Source organism: Lynx rufus, unplaced genomic scaffold (genome assembly GCF_022079265.1).
Source record: "Lynx rufus isolate CCGP_SWC_20201006 ecotype Redwood Valley unplaced genomic scaffold, mLynRuf1.p SCAF_6, whole genome shotgun sequence".
Taxonomy (NCBI): domain Eukaryota; kingdom Metazoa; phylum Chordata; class Mammalia; order Carnivora; family Felidae; genus Lynx; species Lynx rufus.
The window spans coordinates 134,375,398-134,384,164 of record NW_025814878.1 but is presented as its reverse complement, the minus strand read 5'-3'; positions in this window follow the sequence as shown (position 1 = coordinate 134,384,164).

Here is an 8,767-nt window from a genome sequence, read left to right as displayed (position 1 = left end):
TTGATTTTGTAAACACTCTATAAGAGGCAGCCTTCCTTCCTGCCTTAAAGAAGAAAGTTCTCTTTCAGGCCTGGAGAACACAGTCCCTCCTGCAGCATCCTAGCCCTCCTCTTTTCTCCCGCTGAATGTTTCATAGTCTCCCCAGTTTTGTGGCTTTTATCCTAGTCTTTCTAGTTTTTCCTTTGGGGCTCAATGGTGCGGATCACACTGTTTGCTCTGAAGGTGTTGCTGAATGTTTTGTAACCTTTGTATATATCCATTTATCTAGTTTGGGAAGGCAATGAAGTGTTCCATATCAATGAGTCTTTAGATAATTAAAGCTTATCCTCTGTAAGCTCCCAAATATTTTTAAAAATCTGAACCGTTTTGATAGAACGCTTTCTAAATATATTACACACTTGATTGCCTTCTTATATAAATGTAATATAATTTCACCCAGGGAGATAGGAATATGCGTATAATAGAAGGAGCATCTCAAATCAGCCTGTATTTGTTTATTCTTACGGTTTTCTCTTGGACCCAATAGTGACACCATCACATGCTAATTAGGTTGATTTTTTTGTTCTGACTCCCAGGCCTTGTCTTCAAGGAGCTCACGATTTTATTGGGGAAGCGGCTTTGTAAATGTATCAAAGAGATAATTAGTGACGAATATTGTGAGACTCTAAGAGCACAGAGGGTCAAGAACAAGTCATGGTCTTGTTTGGTCGAGAAGAATGAAGGAGAGAAATAAAGAGAAGATGCTCGAATTTTAAAAAATGGGAAGGACCATCTTGGGGTGCTGGGCGGTTCGGTCGGCAGAGCACCCAACTAGATCTCAGGGTCATGAGTGTGAGCCCCATGTTGGGTGTCGAGTTTACTAAAACAAATAAATAACTTAAGAAAGAGTCAGAGAGAAGTCCATCTTAAGGACAAGCAAGGTAAATGTATTTGAAAGGAGGGAACAGTACGCTTAAAGACACAGAAGACTGAGTAAATAATTTGTCTGCTGATAAAATTTGAGGAGACTGGAATATAACGGGGGTTTTTTTGCCCAGCCCACTTTCAATGGTACTTCGTTTGCAATGAGGAGCCCTGAAGATTTGTAAAGAGACACGATAAGATCTAGGTTTTAGGAATATCACTCTGGAGCGTTCTCGCATTCAACAGCTATTTATTAAACACCCACTGTAGGCAGAAATTCAACTCATCACGTGTGATAAAGAAGTGGCCAAAGAAGACAAAATCCTTGCTCTCATAAAGGTAGATTGGGGTGAAATGTAAATTAAGCCAATTAGGAGATAAACTGAATTTGTCCAAGAGATAAGTTTTGAGATATCTTTGCATGTGTAACTGGGGAAAATTGATCAGATTTTCCGGGGAGTCAGGCTCGAGTGATGGCTTGCTGGTGTTAGGCACTCACTGAGACAGACCAACAGCTCTTGGAGGGAAGAGACTATCTCCTCTACCTTTAAGAGCATTCATTTCCTGGCACGGTGGACCTAATCTCCCTCCTACTCTGATCCAGACAATCCTCCTCTCTTCCATGCTGCCTCTATATCTTGCACATGACTTCTGGTTTTGCTCCTTTTGTTAGATTACAACCTATGTATTTGCTTGAATTTCTTTTCCCGCTGTTCTCTGAGATCTCATGTATTTCTAAACTCAGGACCAAGAACCTAGATACTTGGTACGTCAAGAAACCTGAGTTGGGGGAGGGGGGGGCCCTGGATGGCTCATTCAATTGAGTGCCTGACTTTTGATTTCGGCTCGGGTCATGATCCCAGGGTCGTGAGATCGAGCCTCGCTGGGCATGGAGACTGTTTAAGATTCTCCCTCTCTTCCCCTGTGCCCCTCTCCCTCACTTGCATGCTCTCTCTCGAAAGAAAGAGAGAAAGAAAGAAAGAAGAAAGAAAGAAAGAAAGAAAGAAAGAAAGAAAGAAAGAAAGATGAATTATCAGTAGTGAAAGAAAGAATCTAGGGAGGAGAACAAGGTATTTGATTGGGGGTGTGGTGGGCAAACGAGTAATCGAGCAGGATGATTAGTTTAACTGTGAACATGTTGAATCGGGAGGGCCTGTGGGACATGAACATAAGGAGAAAGAACAGAGCTGTGGATATGTATGTGGGATTCTTCAGCATGTATTAAGAGATGGGTGTGGACAGTATTCTGCGGGCAATGTGTTTCCAAGCGTTTTGCTCTTAGAGCAGTAAACAGAAGGTTCAGAACAAAAGTGGCGAGCCGGTATTGGAAGACCGTGGGGTGATGAGGAAACAAAAAGAGATCAAGACAAGGTGATAGAAAAAGAGTTTCCACAGAGGTAGGAGAAACACAAGAGAGGAGTGCCATTAAAGTCAAAGAAGAACAGAATTTCAAGGAGGCCAAGGGCAAATGCCGCAGAGCTCTGAACTAGGTGAGACGAGAAAGTGTTCACTGATTGGGCAACCACCTTAGCTAGGATTCAGCGTCATGGTGTGATGGTGGGGCCAAAGACAGATCTGTAGCAAGACGGTGCAAAAAAACAATATGCCTGCTGAATGCAGTCTGTCCTTCCAAGAAACTTCAAGAACAGAAGGAGTAGGAGAGAGTAATTACTGAGGGTGATGTGAGCTCTCACTGCAGCCAGGGAGAGGTTCCTAAGTTGAGAAAGGTTGAATATATTCTCTACTGAAGTGACCAGAAGAGGCTGAGGACACGAAAGAGGAGATAGCTGGTGGATCAAGGGCCCTGAGAAGCATGGAAGATACAGAGAACAGGTGGAGAAGTTGACTTTGAACATGAGGGAGACCCCTATTCTTTCAGGCCAGGAGGGAAAGGCACAAGGCCCGCGCTTGCAGGAACGGGGGCAGGGACTTGCGGGAACGTGTGATGAAGGGCCTGAATTTTCCTCTGTGAAGTGCACTGCGTGGATGTACAAAGCCAAGAAAGAAGAGAACAGGAGGAGGGGGCCAGGGGCTTCAGGACAGGTCTTGAAGGCTTGGAATCACACGTGGAGAAACAGAAGAAGGAACTGGCTATGGGCAAGTGGAAGAATACTTGAGAAGCGATTGCCCCGCAGGTCTGCCGGGCCTGACTTGCATGGCTTTTTCCCAGTGCCCGAATCTCCTCCTATACAGATGCCAGCAGACCCTCTGGTGTCTCCTTGCAGCCTGCCTAGGAAGATGATTTATCTTTCCCCTGGGCTGTGAGCTTGCAGCAGGAAGCAGCCCCAAACACTGCCCGTTGCAAACAAAAGATGCTTTCTTTTCTGCCCCAGTGTTCCCTTTGAAGTATCCGGCCAGTGGGGGTTTAAGTGCTCCTTTCCTGCACACAAACATCATCCTGAGACTTGACCTTAAAAATTTCCTCCGACTTTACCCCCTACCACCTACCATGTGTGTGGGCCACCCCGGGTTGTTTACTCTGTGGCAAAAGGTCCTGAGAAGCTGTGCTTTTATTGTCTTTGGGTCAGCTCTCTGCAGTCATTCTGTTTCTTTATTCCTTTCGTCACTTATTGGCGGAATCCGTGCCTTCGATAGCTGTTGCACTAGTTTCCCTGAGCTCTCGTGACAAAGCACCACACACCGAATGGCTTAAAACAATAGAAGTTTATTCTCTGACATTCCAGAGGCTAGAAGTCCAAAATCAAGGTGTCAGCAGGATCGTATGTTCTCTGCAGGTGCCGAGAAAGAGTCCTTCCTCGTCTCTTCCGGCTTCTGGTGGTTGCTGGCCTTCCTTGGCCTTCCTTGGTTTGTAGCTACATGACTCGAATCTCTGCTTATCTCCATATGGCCGTCTTCCCCGTGTGTGTTTCTGGATCTGTCTTCTGAGGATACCAGCCATCGGATTTAGGGCCCACCCTCATCCGGTAAGACCTCATCTTAACGTCTGCACCAACCCCATCTCCAAATAAAGCCACATTGCGGGCGGGGGGTCGCGGGGGCGGATCTCCACTCAGCCTGGTACATCACTCTCCTTATTTCTGGTTGCTGATGGACTACGAGGGAGCTAGGGCATTACGACAGCCAAGCATAGCCTCTTCCTTCCCAGCCTTCCCCAGCATCCGGAGTCAGCCTGCCGTCCTCAGTCTTTCAGCTAGCTCCAACCCTGACTCCGTTTTCTGAGACTCTTTCTCACCAGATTTCCTAGGGAGGAAATGTTACCATCTCTACCGTAGAGGGTCTAGCCATGTCTGCTCTCCTCCGAGCATAGCTCACACAAAGACGGCAGAGAAGTCTGGGGATTCCTGACTTGTGGTCAGCCCCCAGCAGAGCTTCCAGTCAAGGGTCAGGAAGTACTTGCCTCTAAGTAGTAACTACTAGTGTTTAGACATATTTTTCAGAGTCTTCTTTGTGCCGAATGCAAGCCCTCCACCAAACTGAGACCCCCAAAACTCTATTAAAGTGAAATATTAAAACTCATGCCATTTCGGATTGCCAAATATGTGTGCTTGCTGGTACGTGTATTTGATTTCCACGGATCAGAGGATTTGCTTTATTATTATTATTTTTCTCCTTTGCCATGCTGAGTTGTAGTCAGTTGCTGGTGATTTAGCCATGAGGTATGATTTTTGCCCCTTCCTGATTTCCATTTTTAATTTGCAGGCTTCCATTTGACCTACTTACCAGGGAATTAAGGCTTTAAAACCTGTAGGTCTCCTGTGCCTTCCTTACCCTTGTGCAAAGCCACACGGATAGATGTGTGCTTTCTTCCCATGGAGTTCAGAGGACCGTCCCTCAGGGAACAATAGGACAGAGACACATGGTTGTGCCTTCATCGGTGACTCTGTGTTCTCCCTAAGGAGCCAGGGCTCTAAATACCTACTGCCGACATCTTGACTCATTCATTAGGTTCCTCAGAAGCTTTTCCCTCACCTGTTGTTGTGATGTTGAGGGAAATATTCTCACCAAACACACAGGGCGGCCATTGCCTAGGTCCTTAGAATTTTCTCGGAGGTGGGCTCTCCCCCGATCTCCAGATGAACTGCCTCCCTACCCTCAATCGAGAGCATATGGGAGTAAACATGAGCTGAATCAAGAGACTTGCGGTGGCTGCCAGACAGAAAAGCACTAATAAGAGTATTTATAGGCTGGCAGAAAGGGAACTGGGAGGAAATGTACAGAGGAGTAAACAGAGGTACTTGTCCAAGGAGAGAATTACCTCTCCACATTTAATCTCCACTCAGGAAGTGCTGTTTCGCCAATCCTTGATTGCCTACACTTCCACAAATGCTTAATATACGGCCTTTCTGTTTCTCTTACCGTTGATTCTCACTCTCAATCCATCTCGGCTTCCCCCCCCCCCGCCCCCCATCGGATTATTTATGACCGGGGAGCTTGTAGTGATTTTGGTCCTGCATTAATTTATCTTTGAACGCTCTCTATTTCCTTCGTGGCTTTCTCTCCAACAGCTTTATCTCGTTTCATTTCCCTCAGCACTCTGCCCTCTCTTCCAAAATTAGCTCTACTAGAATTTAATGTCTTCAGTTTCCCCTTCTGCTGTGGCTTCAGTTCTCCCTGGTGTAAACACAACTATTATTAGCCAATCCCTTCGCCCGTGGGCAAGGCCGTCGCTGCACCCTCACGCTCCCTGGCTGTGCCCTTGGTCCCCGATCCAGGCAAACAGGGCTGCGCGACGGTTGGCACGAAGGGCTGTCTGGCTCTTCCTGGGGACACACCTCCCGCGTAGGCTCTCTCTGCTCTCGGAGCGTCCTAGTTTATCAGAGAGGACAGGGTGTCCGGCTAACGGCTCCCCCGTTCTGATACCATCACGTCGGCCTGAGCTGCTGTGACAGTACGTCCTTACAGTGAAAACGCGAATTCCCCTGGGACTGTGAAAAGGGACCGCAACCCGAAGAAAGCCACAGACTGATTACCGTAACGTGCTGCATTTTCTGACGCTGCGAAACGTTCACGTGGAAAGTGCACGCGCTCCCTTTCGGCTTTGCCACTTTCAAGATGTTCCGTCTGGGCTCGCTCTCCGCTGCTTTTAGGGTATTTTATTCAGCATTAAACTTGAAAGCCCGATTTGATGGACGCCGCTGAAAGATTGATTGCAGAAATTGTTGCTGTTTATGCTCCCAGCCTTCTGGAAGAGTGGAAAAATACTCACCTCTCCTGAACATTTGCTCCACTGCCATTGCCAAATTATCTAACAGCCAGTCAGTCTCCAGTTTGACAGCATGGTATTTATTTAAAAAAAAAAAAAACAAAAACTATGCTTTGTGGTGTCTGTTTCTGTCTACGACAGGTTCCTTATAATAATGCGAATGTTTTGTCTTCACCTAGTGCCTTGTGACTCAGAAGTCTCCCGGTGATTTGGACGCTCCTCGCCTCTGCAGCATTTCATAGAAGAGGGGGGCAAGGGCAGCGATTAAGTTGTAAGAAGAGCAGAGTTGTATGGTGGGTCCCCAGCAGCCCTGGTCTCAACCTCTAGGAAGGGCTCTTATCTCCAGTTTAGCGACCCATTTTTCCTTCTCTCGCCCCACCCCTACACTCACCAGCCCACCCCTGCTTTTTGTTAGTGATAAGTCGCCTCCCAAATCCCTTCCTCTCTCTCTCTCTCTCTGCAATCCCCCCATCATTCACAGACTCTCTGAGAGGGTGTTGGGGACAAAGGAAGGTCCTTCTCTTCCCAAGGCACTATGATATCAGGGGTCCCATTTTTCTCTTTTACTCTTTCTTGAGCTCACCGGGGGATTCATGGCACAGGACACTAACGGGCTAGGATGAGGACTGGGTGGAAGGATGTCCATTATTCTCTAAAGGGAAGAAATATGAGTTCTCCATGGACATCTCTTTTTCATTTTTTTTTGTTTTTATTTATCTTTGAGAGAGAGAGAAAGAGAGAGAGACAGAGAGTGGGGGAGGGGCAGAGAGAGAGGGAGACACAGAATCTGAAGCAGGCTCCAGGCTCTGAGCTGTCAGCACAGAGCCGACCCGGGGCTTGAACCCATGAGCCATGTGATCATGACCTGAGCTGAAGTCAGATGCTTAACCTACTAAGCCACCCAGGCACCCCTCTCCACAGACATTTCTTATCTAACAGTTCACTTCCATAGCCCCATTTAGCACCTGACACTCTTTTGCTTGTTCATATAAATAGAAATGATATCGGGGCCCCTGGTGGCTCAGTCGGTTGAGTGTCTGTCTCTTGATTTTGGCTCAGGCCATGATTTCACAGTTCATGAGTTCGACCCCCACGTTGGGCTCTGTGCTGGCAGCGTGGAGCCTACTTGGGATCATGTCTCTCCCTCTCTCTGCCCCTCTCCCAATGTCCTCTCTCTCTCTCTCTCTCTGTCAAAAGTAAACAAACATTTAAAAAAATAAATAGAAATGATATTGATTCAGTTCCTTCCCATAAATACCCATTTTTCTCAAGATGCCATACTGTAGGGGTTGGGCTGTGGCACAACGATGAGATTGTGACATGTTGTCTTCCCTTGAGGAGTTCGCAGCCGTTCTGGAGAATGCAGGTGGAAGTTAAGTATACACGTTTCAAGGAGGAATATGAAGAGTAGCAGGTACTACAAGGGAGTGCCGTATATAGTTGGGGGACCCCAGGAAAAAATTTCTTTAAAGAGATAGGAATTGAAATGGCTTTTGGGGGACAAAAAGGATATTTAAAGATTGAGACTGGGCGAAGAACAATGCGAAGATATACAGAGAACAGAAAGCAGTCCACGTCAGCTCAAGTGCAGTACAAAAGTAGGGGGTTAGCAGGGCAAAAACGACTAAACTATTGGCTGGAATTTTAAAGCAGCAGATCTGAATCATGGCTGAAAATTTCTACATCGGTCTAAGGGCAAAGAGCAGCCTCTGAAGAAGACAAGGCCAAGAACAGAGCTATCATTAGGAAAACCAGTCTGGCAATGGTGTCTAGACGAAACTACAATAATGAGACTTATAAATGGAGTAAGTGGGAAGTAATCTTATAGATGTAGGAGTTGTGACCCCAAAACACTGCATCATGGGGCTCAGTAGGCCCAATAATTGACTTCCAAGGCCCTAAAAGTCACTTATTTCTTGTTGTTGGTTCAGCCAGAGCGGAAGCATCCACTACTAACTGAAAAACTCAGCAATAACACCCCTGACTTACAGCAATGCATTCGTACTGTTTGTGGAATAAACACAAGGGAGTTCTTGGGGAGAGCGTATTGCAAGGGTATTTCCCACGTCACTGAATTAACGTTAATGTCCTTCTCCCTTGTGCAGACTCAGCTCCATGTGCTCTAAATCTATTTCCAAGAAAAGCTTTGTTACTAAGACATTAACGCTTGAGTTTTAAAAAGAGGAGAAGGGAGAAAGAATCAGGATCGATCCAACGCGCACACCTGGACAGTGCACCCAAACGTGCATCTATCTACGCAGACAAACAAGACCCTTGGGGCTGAGGATGTGTATTTCATTCCCCTATTGGCAACGATCCTGTTCAGTTGGAATGGCCAGCTAGAATTTGCTGGAACATTGTCTATCAAAGGAGCGGTGCTCACCCACTGGTTATAGCTGCAGATAGAGCCCAGGGACACACGGCATCTTTAAAACTTTACATGTCCAGAGCACCTGGGTGGCTCAGTCCGTTAGGCATCCGACTTGGGCTCCGGGTCATGATCTCACAGTTCATGAGTTCAAGCCCCACATAGGGCTCTGCACTGACAGCGTGGAGCCTGCTTGGGATTCTCTCTCTTCCCCTTTCTCTCTGCCCCTCCCCTGCTATCTCTCTCTCTCAAAATAAATAAACTGAAAAAAAAAAATAAAACTTTACATATGAAGCAACGGTGCTGCTGGAGGATGGAAATCCTCTAAGGAA